The following is a 22,350-nucleotide window of genomic DNA, read 5'->3' as shown; positions in this document are numbered from 1 at the left end:
CATCTTACATGCCAGGATGCATTTAGTCTTATTATCTTAAACAGAAGGAAAGAAAAGATAGGCTGTTCAGGGAACAGATCTTATAGATAACAGCAAACATCTGGAACTAAAGTAATGTTAAAATGCAACTATCAATAGATAAAAACAATGTAAATGAAAAAAAAATTGCTGTGGAATAGAGGAAGAGGAATAAAACACATTTTGAAATTACTAAATAATGAACTTACAGTAAATGGATTGTGATGGTAACTTAATTCAGTGTTGCATTTCACCAGCACAACCCTTGTTGATTATTTCATATGACAACATGCACTGCCATGTTTTATTCCTTACTATTGCCCAGTTTTCTCCGAGGCTATTCATATACAATGCCTACTGCTGTTTGAGCTAGTCTGAGCTATTGCATGACAGCTACCAATTTGGGAAACCCAATTTGCTCTAGCAACTGCCTGTTTTCCTGCTCACAGGACAACTGTAAAAACACACAACCACACACACACTCACACACACATACGTATATACATACTGTATACATACTATGTGTGTACTATTTATATATATATATATATATATATATATATATATATATATATATAGCAGCCAGGTGATCCAGTGGCAAGATCACATGCACTTATACACTATCTTATAAGATCTTATACACTATCTTATACACTATCTCAGGGACCTGCTGCTAAGTATTGTCTGAACTTACAGTATTTACATATAGTATTGACACTGGTCGATCGGCGCTGTTTTTTGTTTACTGTCTTTTGTGTATTGCCTTGTAACCTTTTGTCTGCACTGTCTTTTGTCCTGCACTGTCTTGTTCTGCACTGTCTTGTTTGTATTGACCTGCACTGTCTTGTCTGTCTTGTCCTGCACTGTTTGCAGCAGGTTGCACAGTTGCACTTTATGTCGCTAGGACTACTTACTAAGTCCTAGCCCTGTCTTTGTTTTATGTAGCACCTTGATCCTGGAGAAACATTGTCTCATTTCACTGTGTACTGCAACAGCTATATATGGTTGAAATGACAATAAAAGATTCTTAACTTGACTTGACTTGACATGCTCTCATTGCCATGGCCTGGATTTGATTCCCGGGCAGGGAGCTAACCCAGCCACTGAATAGTTCCCGGGTAAAAAGCCTGGATATAAATGGGAGGGTTGCATCAGAAAGGGCATCCGGCGTAAAACATGTGTCAAATGTAATACGCGGACCACGTAATCTGAACAGGGAGCAGCCAAAGCAAAAAATTTAAAAAACTTTAGCACATCTACTCCAACTTCCATGTGGAAGAGTGTTGGCCCATGATATGTGCAAATGTCTAGGGACACTGACTCTCCAGGTGCCTTAGTTTTCACTTCTTTCCATGACTGCTGGATCGATGGGAGCCGCCAAAGAAATGGAGAGGTATCGAAAAGTCACAAGGCTCCCCACTGTGTCACTGTCTCACAATCACGCAAATCCCTACTTTCTTTGAGATGCAGTCCCAAGTGGGAGTTTTGCCTGTACTGTAACAATAATGTTATAATGAATGCAGTGAATTCAGAAAAAATCCATAAAAAAGCAAGCAAAAAGGAAAATATGCATCAAATTCAGACAGGACTGTTTATCAGTCCTCAAGTTTCTGCCATCTTGGTAAAATCAGCAATCTGATTTACACACCTTCACAAAGCTGACTACACTTACTGGCTGCTTTCAGTAGGCCCAGCATCTTTTGTATGTGTACAGTTAGAGATTACAGCTCATTCGTCTATGCAATCATACTTATCCGTGTATATTATAATAAACAGTCGCTCTTATATTTATCTCAGCTCTCAACAATACTCATGGAAATTGTTGACATCCAAGAGAACAATGCTTGGGAATCAAGCATCTTGATGGTAGGAGTGTGTTTTTGTGTGTCTGTGTGTGTGCATATGTGTGTGTGTGTGTGTGTGTGTGTGTGTGGGTGGGTGTGTGTGTGTGTGTGTGTGTGTGTGTGTGTATGCAGGCTGGATTGTAATTTGAAAATATGACAGGAAATATAAATAGCTAAAAATGAAATGAAAAGTGACTTTAAGTATGGAAGAAAACTCACTATTCTAGGAAAATAACCAACAATAGTGTGTGGAGTTGCTGATACAACCAGAATGATGATTTAATAACAATTCTTATTCATGAAAGAATGAAACAACAAATTTAACTGTTTGCTTAATTGACTTTGCGTTTAGTTAAAGAACCTGCAAAGCCCTGTATCTCCAGCAAACCTTCGAGTGAAAATACTGTCAAAGGTGTTGTAGAAAATAAATCATCACCTTCTGACCAATCAGAATTGAGCATTCAGGAGTGCTGTGATACGAACCCTTTTACCTCACTTTAAATCTCTCTGGTCAGTGACTTGATTTGTCAGTTTATTAGGTACATCCACCTTGTCACCGTATTTGTCGGTCATTTTATTAGGTACCCAACAATTCTGTCACACACACCATCATGACAATATCATTTCAATGTCGGTGCTATGCTGTATATGCTGAATATGTGGCCCTATGGTGCTGCATTTCTTTTGATTGATGGTGGAGAGGTTGACAAACTGTGCATTGCAACAGATGGCCTACTGCCAGTAATAATATGCAGAAGGGAGAAAGGTGCCACAAATACTGACCGAGATGCCACTCATCCTGTAAAGCTGAATATTTTCCCTAAAGATAACAAAGCCTCCTGAGAGCATAACTAATCTGATTTTGCCATTTAACAACATCAGTGAACTGTGAAATATTGATATTTTCTAGCTAAGGGATTTAAATATTCATTAACAGTTCATACATGTTTGGGGTGCAGTTCACTCATTAACTGTATTTATGGACAGATCAGTAAATCCTGGGACTAAATGTATATGTGTATAAAGCCTATATGAAGTGGTGATGTTCTCATATTTGCAATACCTTTTTCTCTCTACAAAGTTCACCTATATGTAGGTTTATCTTATAAAATGAGTGTAGGTCATTAAATAAGATCATGGTTTGTATGTATAAAAAGAAGAAAGCAAAGAAAAGAAGCCTTTTGGGAAGAGGTCACTTACACATCATTATGTGACCAATACTATATGTGACCACTTGATTTGGGTTAGTCGTGGCCTAATGGTTAGAGAGTTTGACTCCTAACCATAAGGTTGTGGGTTCGAGTCTCGGGCCGGCAATACCACGACTGAGGTGCCCTTGAGCAATGCACCGAACCCCCCCAACTGCTTCCTGGGCACCGCAGCATAAATGGCTGCCCACTGCTCCGGGTGTGTGTTCACGGTGTGTGTGTGTTCACTGCTGTGTGTGTGCACTTTGGATGGGTTAAATGCAGAGAACGAATTCTGAGTATGGGTCACCGTACTTAGCTGTATGTCACATCACTATATATGTTATGCCTTGACATCATGTTAATGTGTGGATACATGTGAAAAATAAATCCACATAGTCTAAATGTGAGAAATTATAAATGTGAAATAACCAATAAAAATAATATCAAATATCCTAAATATTAAAACATTTATCGTAACTCAATAAATTGTGAAAAATGAAAATAAAACCACATGTGAAAAGTCCATATGGGGAATTTTACATTACCGAGAACAAACAAAGGGGTTAAATCTGTCTACATGGCAACCAGTGCATTTTCTAGAAAGTAACTGACATCTCAGCATTGCAGGTCCACTAGATGACAACTGAAATCAGACGCACCTGTGCAATACAGGGGGTGGATGGCCCGTGCTGCACCTTATCTTTCAGTCCTCCCTCTTTCTTCCACACAGGACAGCTGGGACAGCCTCCACTCTAGTGCTCCGGTTCCCTCGGCACCTCAGTCATCTGCTCGTGCTCAATCATTCATACACCAACCTGACAGAGCAATGGGAGCACAAGAGTGAGAGAGAGAATAAGATAGATCAATGCAGAGGTGGAATAAAATGCATATTATGATAAAGTGATTGTCAAGACAGTTGAATAAGGGTTCGTAGCTCCTCATGTTTATTTACCCACCCGAGAGCAATTGATTCTAATCAGACTAAAAACACTGACTAAAGCAATTGCTTCCACTCTTCAGCATGGCAAAAGTATCAAAGCAGAAAAGTGTGGATTGTTTTTCATTCATCAACCGGGTGTGTGACGAATGAAAGCCACAGCAGGGAAAGTAGGGTGTACCTAATATGTGGTGCGCTCAAGGCAAACTGGGAAACAGTTGTGAATCTGACCTCTGTCCGGGAAACCAAAAAAAAAAGGTTTTCCAATAAGCAGTAAAAAAAGCACTTGCTTATATTTTTACTTACATAAGTAAATATCTAACAGATAAAAATGTGCACCTGAGTGGTGCATAGCAAGATCAATAGCCTCTTTTTTTTCATACTGAAGCCATCAGACTTCTTTTGAATCGTTGAAGCCGAACTGAACGACTCGCTCTGAAAGAAGCTCTCATTACAGTGGGAGTCTCACACTGACATATCAGCAGTGCTTGAGTGTTATGCTGCATTTGAACTTGATGCAAATTGTGTTTTTAGCACTTTAAGTACTGAGAAAAATGGAACTCTTTTTTTTGCATGTGGAAGCTGAACACAATCGAAAGCTCATTTCCTGCTAGAGCTCATTTTATCTCCATTACAATTTGAACAGGAAATGGAGAAACCCACTCAAACATGCTTATGGTGAAATGTTTTTTTTTTTTGGTGACGTTGAACGTTGGCATTTCACATATGATTGATGCATTTAAGTATAAAACGAATCTGAAATGGACAGAAGATTTTGCCTACATCAAATAGCCCAGATATTCCTTGACAAGGTGACTTTATTTAATATACAACTGTGAAAACTACATGCTTTATTATCTAGTATATATTTTCCTTTTGCACACATCTAACCATATGAAATATTCCTGTATTTAAAATCTGCTTAGCCCAAATAGGAAAACTAAGATTTTTTGGTTTGTTTGTTTCAGTTTTCTTCAGAAGAGAGAAACAAAGAGAGAGTGGTGAGGTATTATAATTAGATTATGCTTGCTATATGCTATATTCTAGATGTTTCACACCGTTAAATAATTACAAATGGTTAAAAATTTGCATTCATTGGCAGATGTGTGGTATAATGGCAATAAAACTTTCCAGGATGTGCTGTGATAGGAAAATAATGTTATTTCCATTTAATGTGGCTATAAATGAACTATGAAATAGATAAATAAATTAACTATGAAATTTGGAAACAATTTAAAATATATTTTGTAACAATTTATGTAAATAATAATAATAATAATAATAATAATAATAATAATAATAATAATAATAATAAGTGCAATAATTAATTAATATAAGTAAATACAATTTAAAAATCATTAATAAATTACTAATATAAATAAACAAATTATTATTATTATTATTATTATTATTATTATTAGTAGTAGTAGTAGTAGTATTAATAACAATACTGCATTATTATTCTTATTATTCTTATTATTCTTATTATTCTTATTGTTATTATTATTATTATTATTATTATTATTATTATTATTATTATCATATACAAAATTGGCGCATGATTTCTTGAAGAAAACCTTGGTCAAATTTGATTTAAAATAATTTCTTAACTTTTTTTTTTTTACTTTTGAGTTTTCCCAAGATGTCTCACTTATGAAAAGGTTTTGTAAGTTTATTTCTTTGATTTCATTATATCATGAGTTAAAGTGAAAAGTCAGCAACTGCTAATTACTAATTCTATCCATCCCAGTTTTACCATTGTTTACCTGCGCACACACATACACACACACACACACACACACACACACACACATGCACATGTGCACACAAACTTGAAATAATGGTGGTAAGTGATTAGTGATTTATACAGCATGTGATTCATCCTCTATCCCCTTCTTCCCTTCTCTTTTCTCCTTTCTCTTCTCCTTATTTGTTCGGGTAGTGCAAATGAATCACATCTGAGAAAATGTCACTCTGTTTCATGAGACACAGACATTGAGCTGCAAGCCAACACATGAGGCAAAAAAAATCTCTGCTTGCATGAGTGCATGAACAAGCACACAGACGCACACAATTCTTATTTTCTCAAGCGTAATGCTAAGAGAGCTTTCCGCATAAAATATGTCTGCTGCGATAAAAAGCACAAGCCCTGTCGAAATCAACTCGATCTGGCAACCCAGGCAATGAAAGCTACACACAAGGAAAGACAAGCTGAGCACTTTCATCATCAGTGATCACTCCTATTCAAAATAATCACACTGCCTGAAATTATTGTGGTGATTCAACCTGTTCCTGAGTTTCTTCATGTTTATAAGAAAGTGTAAGAGCAAAAATTTTGTTGAAATACATCATATGACTAGGAGCACCAGAAGATTGAAAAGTTGCTCAACTGAGCTCATATGAAATGATCCAGTAATCAGAAACATTGTCTTCACTTTTCTACTGCCTATATACGTTGAATACCATGTACAATAATTCATCACCTGATGTAGTGGCTCCACATGTTCTTCTGAACAGAGGTGGGTAGTAACGAATTACATTTACTCCGTTACATTTACTTGAGTAAATTGTTTGGGTAACTTGTACATTTAGAGTATATTTAAAGATGTGTACTTTTAGTCTTTTACCCAAGTAAATTTTTTGTGAAATTTATAGACATTCTTACATTCGGTGCTACATTTTGATGGCGTTCATCGGTTATTTTAAAATAGTAATAAATATGAGATTTTATTTAAAATAATGAGTTTATATGACTTGTCCGCACATCTCGAGAGACGTTGGAGACGCTACTTTCCAAGAGGCTGCTACTTGTCTCCTGCTTGCGTTCAATCCACGTTTGGTTGGAAGACGAAGACTGAAGCAAAGGAAGATATGTGCCAGTTGTCGGAGACAGGTCACCGGTGGCCTCGAGATCAGTTTGCTTTCACTCCAAGATGTCAAAAACAATAGTTTTACTAAACTAAAATACGTTACAAGAATTCCAGCTCCATAAATTGAACAGCATACTGTGACGTCTTGCATTTAATCACAAATCCGTACACCGCACTAAAGTATAAATCATACATACAAAATAAAAAACAGGATTGTATTTTATTTTATTCGAGACTGCATTGTAAATATCTCGAGAGCCAATTACTACTAAAGTTTAACAGTAAAATTCTGTAAAGCTGATTGTTCAAGAAAAAACATATGAGCAAATAAACATTCACATACTGAAGTGCAAATACACAAACATAATAACACACACCTTCTCCTTTGTTCTCTCTGAACTTCTTTAAATGCAGATGCTGAAAATGGCAGAAGACAGAGTTAACTGTTAAAACAACATCTGGGTGTGTTTGAGATTTTATTGCAAATGACAGGTTATGGTGATGTTAATGTGCCCATCAATGGACTGACATAGGCTACTTTACTTCAACCTATGTTTTATATAAGCAGAACAAAGTCACTTTCAAGAAGAGGTGTGTGAAAGCTCTCCAGGTAGTTGGAAATTCTGGGTTTTCGCTTCATACCATTCAGATCAGAAGTAACTAGTCACTAGCTACTCATTCGTTCATCTCCTACCGCTTATCCGAACTACCTCGGGTCACGGGGAGCCTGTGCCTATCTCAGGCATCATCGAGCATCAAGGCAGGATACACCCTGGACGGAGTGCCATCGCAGAGCACACACACTCTCATTCACTCATGCAATCACACACTACGGACAATTTTCCAGAGATGCCAATCAATCATGCCTACCATGCATGTCTTTGGACTGGGGGAGGAAACCGGAGTACCCGGAGGAAACCCCCGAGGCACGGGGAGAACATGCAAACTCCACACACACAAGGCAGAGGCGGGAATCGAACCCCCAACCCTGGAGGTGTGAGGCGAACGTGCTAACCACTAAGCCACCGTGCCCCCGTCACTAGCTACTTGAGTAGTTTATCCAATGTTACAAGCGATTAAGAGTGTTACTTTTACTTTTACTGAAGTAAATATTTCCAGGAGTACTTGTCATTTTACATGATTACAGATTTTGGATACTCTACGCACCTCTGCTTCTGAATATCATGTGACAGTGACTGTTATGCTTCAGTTAAAAAAGCTTAAATTGCCAAATTGCTGTGGCAGATTAAAACAATTGGGGTTATAATGTTCTAGAAAAATATTCTTCAGTCTCATTGTTGCTTATTTTCTGAAACAGCACACTCTGTCATGTTACATTTCTAGCTAAATATCTAGATATTAATATTAATAATGGGTTCATGTGTTATAGTATCTGCTGCTTTAAAACACAAACTTTCCCTGATGAATGCTGAAACCCGGCTTAAGTAATAAAGAAAATCATCACAAAATATGAGCATCTATAGTACTTGTTGTAGTAAGCAATGACTTCTGGTGCATATTGGATTTATGACTGTTGCTTTTACAGTTACAATGAAAAACAGAAGCAAAATGCTTCAACGGTTGAAATAAATATAGCAAATAAAGAAGTGAGTTGCGGTCACCGTACTGTGAAAGCAATACACAGAAAATGTCTTTTTTCTACTTTGCTGCACTTCAGTGTACGTGTAGTGCTGTAGTGAGAAAAAAACAGAATAATGTGCAGTAATGTTGCTTTAATAAACACAGGAATAAAACTCCAGATGAATCTATATGCAATGCATTAATATTTTTTAAAGTTGCTGGTGGTACTGGAACCACAATGGTTGAGATGCTCATTAGGGCTCATTTAACCTGGTTGATTGATACGAGACCCATGCTCAGTGAAATAGCAAGAGAATTAGCAAAGAGTCAAGGATGACTTGCTAATAAAGGCGTGATCACAAACCTACTTAACCCAGGGTGTTTTAGCTTTGAAGAGAGAAACTAGAAAATACAAGACGGTAAGAGAAGACTGAAAATGGTTATTGTTGTTGGAATAATAATAAAAAAAAGGATCAATAACAATGCGCAAATCAATCTGTTCCTTGCAAACTGCAATCGGGCTCAAATGGGCCCACATAGATACAGAAACGTCCAGTAATCATCACCTCCAAAAGTTGAACAAGCTCCAGGACATGTATTTTTCACCAGTCACTCAAATACCACCCTGATGTTGCAATGCACATGTGAACCAAGAGAGTGAAAACAACTATTAAAAAAAAGCTTTCTTTAAGACATTCATTCGTTCCTACTGCCTGTACATTTTGTCTTATACATCTGAGCTTTTATTGATTGCAGTGAGATTATTTTTTTCTTTTTTTCGAGAGCTTTCCCAGTAAAAAAAAAAAAGATGAAACAGTGTCTCAAGGCTTAAGTACCCTCAGAGCCAGAGCAGGCTTTCAGCCAGTCCATCTGAGACACTGCAGAAAGAAAGAAGAGCTTTGTTGGATCTAAGTGGTGGGAGATGTTACCAACCCGAGGCCCTTTCTTAACTAAATTACATGCGCAAGTATATGTGAAGAGATGGTAAGAACGAAATGTAGAATATGGGCTCAAATAACAAAGAGAGAATAAGAGAGTGATCCATTTAGACCTACTGTAGGATCTAGCATGTCCTTGAACATGGCAGATTTATCCTCATCCCTTATCTCTCGTACGAATTTGACATTGATGAAAAGGTAAAGAAATATAAAAGAGAGACAGATGGACAATGATGAAGGCCAATGTGAGACAAAGATGCATGAAATAAAACAAAGTCAAAGCAGAAACCCCGACAACAGACGAATATGTGCTGAAAGCAGACAGACATATAAAGCTACTCTGAGAGAGATGAGAGAAAAAAAAACAGTATGCTGTTCCGCCGACAGCTGAAACAAGTCGTGCCCCCAATGTACCCTTTAAAAAGCTATCAAAAAGACCAGCTGAGCAGCACGAGAGAGAAGAGACAGAAGCAAAAAATACATCTAATCCCTATTTCAGGGTTTGTAGCCAAAAGTATACGGCCATCCATTTTGAACCCTTGCGGTCCACAAAGCAATTTTGTCAGAATTATGAAGCTGATGAGCAGGTGAGACCCGGAGGCCATCATGAGTACCAATCATTCCTCCAACTGAGGACAGAGCATCTCCTGCACACCTTTAAAATACGTTCATTCACTCATAAAAAGAGTGAGGGATCTCGCTCACATATAGACAAACACAACCAGAGAGGGTTTTCATTTACTACATGTGAAGTTGCTTAAATTTCATATCAACTGAAAAACAATGTGTAAACCTGAGTCATTTCAAAGGTTCTGAATATCACCGATCCATTTTTAATGTGTATTGCTGGACGGTTCAATTTCCTAGATCAAAGTGATCACAAAAGGATGACAGATCTTTTAACTAGACAGTTTGTCTTTCTCTCCAATTTCATATATGTAGATGAAAAAATTGTATAACTTTTATTGTTAGTATCTGGAGTCGGATTCATCTTTTTTTCATCCTATATCATTACTTTAGTCTTGGAAGAGTGACTTATTGTCATCTATTATCCATCTATTTTTTTTATTTTTTGGTTGCTTGTTGGGGGCACGGTGGCTTAGTGGTTAGCACGTTCGCCTCACACCTCCAGGGTCGGGGTTTGATTCCCGCCTCCGCCTTGTGTGTGTGGAGTTTGCATGTTCTCCCCGTGCCTCGGGGGTTTCCTCCGGGTACTCCGGTTTCCTCCCCCGGTCCAAAGACATGCATGGTAGGTTGATTGGCATCTCTGGAAAATTGTCCGTAGTGTGTGATTGCGTGAGTGAATGAGTGTGTGTGTGTGCCCTGTGATGGGTTGACACTCCGTCCAGGGTGTATCCGCCTTGATGCCCGATGACACCTGAGATAGACACAGGCTCCCCGTGACCCGAGGTAGTTCGGATAAGCTGTAGAAAATGAGTGAGAGTGTGTGAGTGAGTGGTTGCTTGTTCATATAACTGTAAGGAGGTATCTGAATATGAACACGAATATGAATATATCATTCAGAATGAACAGAAATTGCATTCTATACAAATGGGTCAGATATGAAACTTGAATATAAATTGTGTTCTAAAGAAATCTAATAAAATACCATAGTTTTTTAACACTAGCAGTGTTCATTCGTTCATAATTTATGGGTTGTAGTTGTTTAGGCTAGGCTACTACTTTGTTTCTGCAATTATATAAACAAAAAATGCAGTTTAAGCCACAATCACTTCAGGATTCAGTACAAATACAGATACAGATATGAACATTTGGAGCACTAAACCTATACAGATATAGGTCCCTACAGCCTATTATTGCATCTTTTTAGTTTAGCTGTGATCCAACACTAATCTGATTCGACTTAACAGCTCCATTCATAACTAAGCAAACAAAAAGGAAGCAACACTAGCATTAACTAGCATTAGCATTAACTAGCATTAGCATCTGTGATGTTTATTTGATGCGCTGGATGCAAGTTTGCGAGGACCACTAAGAGATTTTTGTCCCTATCTTTAGCATAATATGGTGAATCAGGCTTGTGACCCAATTTTTTAATTCTTTTATTTATTTTATTATTTTTTTTTAGATGAAATGCTATCAAAATTATAGACTAATGTGAACATCATGGGAATTCCGATCCAACTGTTTAAACCTTTTACCACATATCAGTTTAACACATATCAGATATGTCTCAAATCCAATGTGACGTGAAACTGGCACATATCAGATGCAAGACATAGAATAAATTTGCTGACACTTACCAAAGGATTCCAGGCCTTAAAGGGGTCAGTTTAGACAAGGAGGAGAGTTATGGTAAAGAAAAGTATGTGAATGTTTAAATATAGCCCACACTGTAGGACCCACATACAGAGAGATAAGTAAAAATGGCCTAAAATGCAACAATTCCTGAACTTCTTTTCAATATCTAGATGAAAATTTGACTAGTTTTTAGACTTGCTTTATATTATATGTGAGATATGTTTTCATCCCAGTTAAGTTGTGGCTGTTTTCTGGCATCCAGATTTGGATTTTAGATTTTATTGTTATTTCACAGATGTATGTGGGCCAGATAAAGGAAGTAAGTGTGTGCAGCTTTGGAGCATTGCTTGTTTGCCCTCAATGAAGAGCATAATCAAAAACAGCCAATGATTCATAATACTGCTAACTGTAGATATCCAAATAGCAGAAATGGGAAAATCAGGCAGAAGTAGATAACAGATACAAACTAGCATGAGAAAAGACTGATAATGCTTACAAGAGCACTGGTAAGACTTTGCATAGTGTAAAGCAGAGTATAAATACATTCAGGAAATTAAATAAAAACTATATGTAGAAAATTTAAAATCATTTCAAAGCAATCATCACTTCAGCTCAAACATTTGTATACAAGTCTGTTGTGTTTGATGAAATATGACATGATATTAATTAAACTCAAAAACTCTAATTTAAGGGGGGCACGGTGGCTTAGTGGTTAGCACGTTTGCCTCACAACTCCAGGGTTGGAGGTTCGATTCCCGCCTCTGCCTTGTGTGTGTGGAGTTTGCATGTTCTCCCCGTGCATCGGGGGTTTCCTCCGGGTACTCCGGTTTCCTCCCCCAGTCCAAAGACATGCATGGTAGGTTGATTGGCATCTCTGGAAAAATTGTCCATAGTGTGTGATTGTGTGAGTGAATGAGAGTGTGTGTGTGCCCTGCGATGGGTTGGCACTCCGTCCAGGGTGTATCCTGCCTTGATGCCCGATGATGCCTGAGATAGGCACAGGCTCCTTGTGACCCGAGGTAGTTCGGATAAGCGGTAGAAAATGAATGAATTAATGAACTCTAATTTAACTAAAAAAAAAAATTGTACCTTTCCTTATCCCTGGGGTACCTTAAATGTTGGATTCCCTTTACATATATATTTTACCTGAAATTGTGAATATACTCAAATGTGGTTCTTCCACAAAAAGCTGCATTAACGTTGCAAGAACACATCTGTCTAGATTGGTTTATATGCTGTAGGATGACTTTATGTCTTTTCTCAAACACATGTCTGATATCTGTGAAAACAGGAGTCGTGTCTTAAATAGCTTAACTCAAACTACGCACTTACACTACGCACTTTGCTGTCTAGTGTATGGATATTAGAAGGGTGGGGTTGTCTCAATAGAGTGTTTTTTACTCACCAGAAGTATAAACCATTTCCCAGTCGATGGCAAACGACTTTGAATGTACGTAATCTGACGCCTCTATCTTTAGCAGCATACACTTATTTTTTAATTTAATTAATAAAAATAAATCACACATTATGGGCTTATTTAAAAAATATATTTTTAATACTTTTGTCAGCCAGCATGAATGCTTGGTAGCAGTGTTCCTCTTAAGCTACGTAAGCAAACCTGTGACCGTTCATTGTATTTAGCATTGAGCACTTTGTATATTAAGGGCACTTTTTCATGTTGGAATAGTCAGTGTAAAACATACTTCTTACACTATATTCTATGACTTAAATGGCATAGAATAGTGCATAAGTATGGAATTTGGGATTCTATTATGATATGCCAAGACTGGAGTGAAGGAACTCTAACACAGAACCTTGACCTGAAATCCAATTAACACCTTCAGGAAGAACTGGATTATAGACTGAGCATCAAGGTTCTTTCCTGACATTAGTGTCTGACCTTACTAATGCTCTTGAGACTTAATAAGCAGAAATTCCCACAAGCACACTCAAATCTAGTGGAAAGCCTTCCTAGAAAATTGGAGAATCTTGTAGCAGCAAAGATGTCTCCAACTTTGCAGTGGGTTTTTCTACAAGCACATAAGGGTATGATGGTTATATTGACTTAATTTGTGGAATAAAGCCTTAAACATACACTACATCCTTGTTCATAAAAAAAGATACATAAAAACGTGAATAGTTGTGTGGGGATAAAATTAATATATATTAATAGCTTGACAATAAAACTATTGCAGTTGACCCCAAGATGTAAGATGTAAGGCACTCTAGTACAAATGTACATGTACAAATTTCTTTATTGTCTAAAGTCCCTAATGTACTGCTGAGTGCATGCTATGTTTTCTGCAAATGCTAAACCTGCTAAACAGAAAAACACGTGTTTTTCACTCAAAAATATGTGTTGAGTCTATGCACTTCCTTAATAATGAAAAATATCTGAAATGCAGATTGAATCTAGAGGTTGTTTAGCTCCCTGTAATCACCTGATACATCTGTCACTAATAGGCTATAATCTATAGTCTGGGCTATAAAGAAATCAGCCCCATCTTCGCATCTTCAAACCATTTTGTGTATTTTTTTTTTAACAGTCATTAGTGGTGCTGTTGCACTGCAAAATATAATGCCTTAAGTTACACTGTTAACAGTAAACAGCCTGATGTAGATGGTAAATAATTAAATATAACATCATATAATGTTATATTTAACTTTGAAAGGCAGGAAGATTTTAGAAAACAAACTGCGCAAAGCATGACCCGAAACATTGAATTCACAAAAGGTTAGGAGTCATTCCAGGCCGTCTGTATCATGAGCAGCCTACACTGCTGTACTGAATAGAAACTGCTCTCAAATCCATTTGATGAATTCATATTGCTCAGCTAACTCGGTCAACCCTTTAATGTGCAGGCAGCATTCTGGAAAATACAAATCTCTCTTGCTGAGGCAAGACAAGGCAGCTAAGCGTGTAAGGGACGTGTGATGTAAGCAAGACCTGGTGCATGAGCTAGGTGTATCACCTAGAGTCACATTTTTAATCAGGCCTTATGATCACCTCGACTGCAGCCAATTAGCCTAGCTGTCTTTTACAAAAGCACACAGGCGCACTGTGTATATAGACTACCGACTCTAAAGAGCTCTTTTCTCCACTTGCCAGTGCTTTATCTGATGACTTTGTTTTCTGAGTGGCCCCAGCTCACGGAGAGGTAGGAAGAAAGATACACACATGGAAAAGAAGCTGGGATAGGTAGAAATGGAGGGTGATAAGGTGTAATAAGGGACAGAAGGAAAACGAGTAGCTTGATTTGACTCTCTTGTCATCACGTCTGTTGTGGTACAAAACAATGCAGAAGCTCCTAGTTGAAATGAGGCTTGTCGATAAATACTATTTTTAGCACTGGGATGTGTGTGTGTGTGTGTGTGTGTGTGTGAGAATGCGCATGCTGTCTGCTATCTTGCTTATGCTGAGAAAGTGAGGGTTTACAGTCCAATTAATCCATCACAGGGTGAGAAGATAGGCAGAACACCTCCTAGGTGATGCACATCAGCACACGCCTATGCTCCAGTTAAGAGATGGACACATTTTCTGTCATGTTCAACGTTTCTATATGAGTCTAACATTTACTTATAAAACTTGTTTCATATTCTATTCAATGAGTAAAAAACACAGACATTAATCTGCATTAATCAGAAATGCTTACAATTTCAAGGTTTAAAGAAGGGATGAAAAAAAATACACAATGTTTATTTTTCATTTTAAAACAGGCACAGGAGTACATTTCAAATATGCAGTTTTAAAAATAAGCCTCATTTTATATCCTTAAATATAAATGCATATTTTGTTTACAGCTCAAAATGAAGAAAGCCATTATTCCAAATTGCTTTTGTTGCATAAACAGTGGAACACTCTTTTGTCCTCCATACATAAAATAATATGTACAATATAGACAAACCCTTTAAGGCATTTAAGTTAATCTTTTATCTTCTATGAATAAAATTTTTTTTTTAAAACTGTATACATCTGTACAATGTATGCTTTTAAGTTGTTGTTTATCAACTATATAGACATCAATGCATGCCATGTATGCTCTATTTACACAGAATACTACGCAAGATATTCTGTTATAAAAAATAAATGTTTTTTTTGTTGTGGTTCATATATAAATACTATACATGTACTCGATAAAGTGTACAATGTGGACAATCCCTTTAATACATTAGAAATGTGTAAAAAGTGATACTGCTTACAAAAAGTGTGCAAAATCTCCACAGTCAAGTGAACAAAAAATAATTCATAATAGAACGATCTAAATATACTGTCAACATTTCATGTTAGTGTATTAAATAAAAAAATAAAAAATATTGAATTTAACAAGGTGAAATCATCAATTCAATTTCACAACATCAAACTCTTAACAGTCTCTCTCTCTCTCTCTCACACACACACACACACACACACACACACACACACACACATATTCTCTATCTCCAGCTCTCTCTCACCCTGTCAGTAGTACTCAAAGTCACATTTAGTACGGTGGCTCAATGGCCAGTAGCTCGTCCAATTAAACTGTACTCCTACGCAGAATGCTCGTTCGAGTACATCTGCCCACTTCCCGCAAAAGAGCTCCAGGATGTATTCAATCTGGCTAGACACGGGCTACATTCGGCAAATATCACAAAGAAATATTACCGTGCTGCAAAAGAGAAGAGCCGTTAATGGAATTAGGGTCAAAACGTCTTTAGTTAATTGTCTCCCCTTAATAGAGCAGAGTTGCAAAGCCCCATCTGAGCATTTTCCACTAGAGGAGAAAAGATTAAAAGAGTTTTTTTTTTTTTTTTATCAGCGATGGCCTGTTAGGGATGATTATATTTCAGTGGGCCTCAGGTCTGACGGATACATTCTAGTCCAATAGAAGGCGGAGAGTTGAGCTGATAATGATTTCAAATGGCGCCGTTACTTAGCAGACAGAGGTTTCATTTCGCCTATCTCATTAAGACAGAGAGACAGACAGAGAGAGCGAGAGAGAGCGAGAGAGCGAGAGAGAGAGAGAGAGAGAGAGAGAGAGAGAGAGAGAGAGAGAGAGAGAGAGAGAGAGACTAACTACACATATACATAGTGGCATCTTTTAAAACAACAGAGAAATTGTTATGAAAGTTGGTGCCAACAGGGCATTTATATTTTCTGTGGGAAGCAAAGTTGTGGATAAAATATTAATCTTTCTGGAGAGGATCCAAAAGACAAACAACCCCAGGACACATGACAAAGTACAAAATCATCCAGATCCAGATCACTTCACAATATACAAAGGTTCATCTCACTAAGCAGTGCACCCCAAAGTTTCAATTTCATTTGTAGGTAGATACTTTTTTTTTTTTTTACTTTACTTTACTCAGATTTATTCCATCTGTTTCTCTGTTTTCATCACAATGTTTTACTCAAGATTTGCTTGCTGAAGTCTTGTTGTGAAGGTCTCCAGTTCTTGCCTAAGGTATATATGCTGCATTCTTTTCACAGAGCAAAAATGCACCTTTTCTTTCTATCACAACCTGTCTATTTCTATTGGTAAATGCATCCTTTAAGTTAGATGTGCACAAAAAAAGCTGAATAGCTAGTTTAAGCTTTTGGATGTATTTCAGCTCCTGTATATACTATCACTAGACATCAATTTGCAAATGATGTGTACTCTGAGTTTCATGCAGACTGTTCCATAAGGTCGTCCTTTGTACTGAAGGTGTCCTTGTATAAAATTGTGTAAATTACATGCACTACACAGACAGCCACTTTCAGAAGTATATCTGTCTTTTAAAAACTAGTAGATTTAGCTGTCCTTTTGATGTCCCTGTGGAAAGTAATGTGTACTATCGATTAAAAAAATTACGTTCTTTTGTCATCCGTATAAAACGTTAAAGTTCTGAGCAATAACGTTCAGAAATATAAATATTTTCCCCTTCTATTTACAAAATATTGTGTAGTATGTATACCTGTGTGTATAACATAGAAATACATACACTGCCCTGAACAAACTTCCCCTTTAAGCAATGTATCAGTGATTTTTTTTATCTCCTTACACAAAATAATTTATATCATGTGTACAATCCCTTTAAGGCATTTAGCTAAAATAATGTGTTTTTATAAACTTTTATTTTAGCAAATTTAGCTGTACATTCCACAGTCAAATACAAGATATGTAAAATGTGCACTATCCAATTTATTATTAAGCTAAATTAATGTTTACATTCTATGCAACGCCTTTAAGACATTTATCTGTGAGTACTTTGTGAACCTGTAAAAAAAGGTTGCCCTTGTAAATAATAATAAACACTGCACACATACAGCTTTGAGGACTGTATTTTTTAATATGTATGTATGTATGTATGTATGTATATATTTTTTTTATTATATTTTAATGATTTTTTATTATTATTTTTTAAATCTACTTATAATCTATTTACAAAGTAGGTACTACTGTATATGGACACTTGGACACCACACCTGTCCACTCATGCATTTCTCAATCGTGAGGTAGCAGTGCAATGCATACAATTATGCAGATGCTTCTGTTCACAACAAACATCAGAACGGGAAGCAATGTGATATGGTTGTTGTTGCCAGATGGGCTGGTTTAACTGTTTCAGAAACTGCTGATCTCTGGGATCAGTCTCTACAAACAAACATCCAGTAAGGATCAGTTCTGTAGATGGAAAAACCTTGTTAATGAGATATGTCAGTATTGAAGGGCTGCATTGTTTTAGCTGACAGGAAGTCTACATTTACATATAACCACTTTTTATAACCAGGGTGGGCAAAAAATCATCACAGAATGCACAAAACTCATGATAGCCTACAGCAGCAGAAGCCTATATCCGGTTTCACTCCTGTCTGCCAAGAACAAGAAGCTGAGGCTACTACACAGATTAACACTATTTTATTTATTTATTTATTTACCTCCATCTACAATGTGTATATGTCTTTATACTTCATGTAACAACTAATATATAATCGGTATGGTCTGTAACTTTATGTGATTTAGTAATACTTTTTGTGCTCTGTGTGTTAAATATTTGTCTTCGGTGTAAAAAATGTCACCAGTTTTTTTTTCCTGTTATTTACATGAACTACATATTTTATATAAAAATAATTACATATGATAAAATTAATTAATTGTAGCCTACAACTGCACAATTTGGCTTAACAATTTATACAACGATAATCATATTTTCACACCAAAAAAGGAAAAGAAAAAAAAAAGCACAGCACTATCAAATCATCTTGAATCTGGAGAGCAATCAGATTGTTAGTGAGGGCACTTGATATGCTGCAGATTGCATGATGTATGGAAGATGTGAGGGTCCACACTACATTACAGATATTGAGAAATGATAAAGTCACTAGTAAAAGCATTCTCACCACAACTGCCTCAGACTGATAAGAGGAGGGACTGACCCTCTCCCAGAATCCTCTGCCAGCAATCAGTCCAAGAAAGTCCTCACACTCTGAGAGGAGACCTTTGCTTCAGGCGCCTCTCACCCCCTGAGGATTCCTCTACACTGGCTTTCATCTCAGCTGGATTGTTTTGAATTATGACTCTCAAATCCAGGCAGAGACACACATACACACACACATAGAAAGGCCTCTCATCAGACAATCAATGCCAGGTGGAGAAGGTTGGGGGCTGGGTGTTTCTGAAGCTTGAGGCATGATAGATAGATAGATAGATAGATAGATAGATAGATAGATAGATAGATAGATAGATAGATAGATTCCCTATCACTAATCACTATTGTTCCCAACTGATCCCCATTGCTCTAAACAACCAATTACTGTGCACCATTTTTGCAATGACCAATTGACATTGTTTCAAATAACCAATCATAGGTCTCCACTGGTGGAGACGACCAATCACCAATAAGCACTGCTACAAATAATACCAGTCAATAATCACCATCGCTCCCAACAATCAGTCACCAATATTCCATACAAGTGATGGAACTTATAAATCTATTCGAGTCTGTGGTGCCACCCTGCTTTCTATAATAAATCTTCAGAAAATCTGCCTTTATGCACATATTAATATGTAAATGATAATGATGAATATGCAAAGTAGCCCATGATGCCATCTAGGGATTTAGCTAAAAATATATCACCAAATGCCACATTTTAGTTAGTGTCATTTTTTTTTTCAGGTATTGTTGTGGTGTTTACTGACGTGTCACTGCTAAAGATAGCACACACTACCACTGTGAGAATTACCTTCTACACCTGCTACTAGGAAAATAGCCAAAACCCCAGTCCAGGTGTCTGCCATCTTTTGAAGTAAAAAAAAATACTACAATCCTTTAAGCCATGGACACAAGGCATAAAAACATGTAATACCAAATCAGTTTTAGGCATTTTTCCCAAAAGCAGAGTTTTAATAATGATTATTTAGTGCACCATCAGCAAAAACAGCATAAATTAATGCTGTTACTGATCTGTCTACAGTGTATGTGCATTTAATCTAGTGGCCAAATGCAGTGTCTATGGAACAGAACACTCCAGACAGGCATTGTGTGGGAAGGTATCATGGAAGTAAAATTAATTCAGCATATGTCAACATGGCTGGAAATCATTTTAGTAAAAATGATCCAATTGATAGCTACTACCTTTTTAAAATGATTCATCTATGGCAGATGTATGCCATATTGGTATGAATGGTAAGTGTTGTTGTAAGTAAGTAAAAATATACAAGGTCAAGGGATGGGAAATATCATTTTCTATTTGTCACATATATTTTATGTTACAGCAACATAAAGCAACAGCTTTTCTTGATATATCCCAGTTTCTTTGGAATTTGATCAGATGAGCCATGATACAGCACCTCTTGAGCCAAAAGGGTTTAAGGGCCTTGCTCAATGGCTCAGCAGTGGTTGACTCAAACGACTTAACCACTGATCCGCCACTGCTCATTACAGTATTATCTGTACAATTAACAATGTAACTTAGATAGCAGTATTTAATATTGCCATTAAATTATTTTAGGAACGATCAGACATCAACTATCTTGGCATTCTGTTAACAAAAATGTGTAGTAACTAAAATATTTTTCTAGAAGTTCCACTGAAATTATTCATACAACATGTGAAAACGATAGTGTACTACATTAAAACAAGTCAATACTTCATTTTATTGTCCTGTTACCTCAGAAACAGGAAAAAAAAAAAATCATGCCTGATGTTGATTTTTTTAATCCTGGGTCTCCTCATAGCAGTTAGTATCCAACAAAGGCAATTAAAGTAAAGGAAGCGTTTATCTGACATCTGGGGCAGTTAAGTATAGACAACTCATATTGATGTCTTCATTGACCTTTAATGAACAAAATTAGAGCAATTACTGTGCAAAATAATTATTTGACACATATATAATCAGCTGCGCTGTGTATTGTGTTATAATAACCAGGTATGAATACACATGAGGACCTGTCAAAAAATAGTTACACCTTCAGTTTTTCACTCAAAGGTTTAAATCATCTTTAACAAGAAACTTCCCAGAAACTGGCTAAACTTTTATTAATCCAGAAAAAAATCAGCAATTGTATAATAGCTGATGCTGTAGAAAACAACTGGTGCAGAGCAAATAAGGCAACGATGTAGAGTAAAAGTTCAACTTTGTTTAAAATGTCACTTAAATGACAATAAATTGCATAATTACAGCTCAAATAAGACAGACACTTTTGGCAGGTTATTATCTAAAACAGGCTTTTTTATGTGATTGGTATTATAATAGCTTTTTTCCCATGAAGTAAGCCAAAGCACTGTCTTGATTTCTCATCTTTGAGAGTTATCACATCATCATTACAGAGATGACTATCCTTTTCCTTGTGTGGTGGAATGGGAAAAGTCTGCACATCTTGACATTTTGACAGTTTTCAACTATATAGATTTTTTTTCTCTTTTGCATATATAACCATAGATAAAGTTATATAGCTATTTGAAAGTTTGTTATAGACAAACCCATTGTAAAAAAGAGAGAGAGAGAGAGAGAGAGAGAGAGAGAGAGAGAGAGAGAAATCTCTGTAATTTCTCCCAGTCAGCAATGAGATCAAATAAAAAGACAAGCGAAGACGTCTGCTTAAGTCTCCTCTCTTTCAGCTTCTTCTATTGAGGCAAAAGACCCCAGTAATTTTACATACCGTTATCTCAGCTAAGTCACACACTGTTCTAGGGTCTTCTGTGTTAATTATGCACCAATTTAGTCCACCAATGTAAGCACTTGTTGAAAAATACACTATTTTTTTTTTTTATATGCTAGCATTCATGAGTATACTTGAAAAGACGTTCATTAGCGGCTAAGTATTCTCGGTTTATTTGTAGTTGTAGTGATATGGATACAAAAACCATTGGAGTATGTTTATTGTAAATAAGCATTAAATAATTTCAGTTTTTCTTTGAGCAAATTTTAATACAGAAACAGTATATGGATATGTACAGCATGTATTTTATAACAATAAAAATTTGTATTTGGATTTTTATAACTATTAATAATAATTAATTTGTATTCGCTCTGTAAATACTGTAACGCTCTTTAAAATACACCTTAATTAACAACTTCCCAGGCAGTGCATTGGTACAGTGAATGCATTGTGGTTAAACTGGTGAAATGCTGTAGATGCCAAGTGGCCTGTGGCCTTACTTTCTGTTCTGACTCCATTACTTTTAAAGAGAAAATAAATAAATAATACAAATAAATAAATAATAAAAATATATATTTTTTTGTTT

At 36.5% G+C, this 22,350-nt stretch overlaps 1 protein-coding gene across 2 annotated transcripts in view; it reads right to left on the bottom strand.

The window, feature by feature from the left end:
• The window catches only part of si:cabz01090165.1 (uncharacterized protein LOC100333421 homolog), a 159,783-nt gene that overhangs the window by 73,203 nt on the left and 64,230 nt on the right, over positions 1-22,350 (bottom strand). For both annotated transcript variants that reach the window (XM_060877461.1, XM_060877462.1), the window contains exon 2: positions 3,712-3,867. The gene's annotated coding sequence lies outside the window, so the exon portion shown is untranslated. The remainder of the gene's footprint in view (positions 1-3,711; positions 3,868-22,350) is intronic.

Source organism: Tachysurus vachellii, chromosome 9 (genome assembly GCF_030014155.1).
Source record: "Tachysurus vachellii isolate PV-2020 chromosome 9, HZAU_Pvac_v1, whole genome shotgun sequence".
NCBI classification, from domain to species: domain Eukaryota; kingdom Metazoa; phylum Chordata; class Actinopteri; order Siluriformes; family Bagridae; genus Tachysurus; species Tachysurus vachellii.
Note: the sequence above shows the minus strand (reverse complement) of the source record. Positions and strands in the feature narration are given on the sequence as shown.